The sequence below is a fragment of the Penaeus monodon genome, chromosome 11, assembly GCF_015228065.2.
Source record: "Penaeus monodon isolate SGIC_2016 chromosome 11, NSTDA_Pmon_1, whole genome shotgun sequence".
Classification (NCBI taxonomy): domain Eukaryota; kingdom Metazoa; phylum Arthropoda; class Malacostraca; order Decapoda; family Penaeidae; genus Penaeus; species Penaeus monodon.
The window spans coordinates 35,078,920-35,079,555 of record NC_051396.1 but is presented as its reverse complement, the minus strand read 5'-3'; positions in this window follow the sequence as shown (position 1 = coordinate 35,079,555).

Sequence of the window (636 nt, the reverse complement as noted above, 5' to 3'; positions counted from 1 at the left end):
ATGGGTGATGGGAAACGTGGGACAGGGTATGGTTTAGTAGAGGACAGTTGGCATTGAAGAGACGCGTCCGTGACGCGGGCTTGCGACAGAGGCATGTGTGTTATGTATATCGATCAAAAATGTTGCTAAACAACAGATTTATTTATAGTTCTGGAGGGCCAAAGAGATCATGATAATATTTATTCACAATAGCCATTCAAACATATGTAAAAAGAAAAAGAATTACATAACATATATTACACACACACCACACGCACACACACACACAACACACACACACACACACACACACACACAACACACACACATATATATATATCTATCCTATATAATATATATATAATATATATATATATTATATATATATATATACATGCCTACCACATGACACGCCACACATACACACACACACACACACAAACACACACCACCACACACAACAACACTCACACACATATTAAATAATGCATTGCATTACATACAGGCTTACATACATATATCTATACTCTATCTTAATATATATATTTATAATATATATATATAATATATATATATATATATTAATATATATAGGCCGCGTGTGGCCGATTGGTTAGAGCATCGGACTCAAGACTGTCACGACGCAATCTGAGAGTT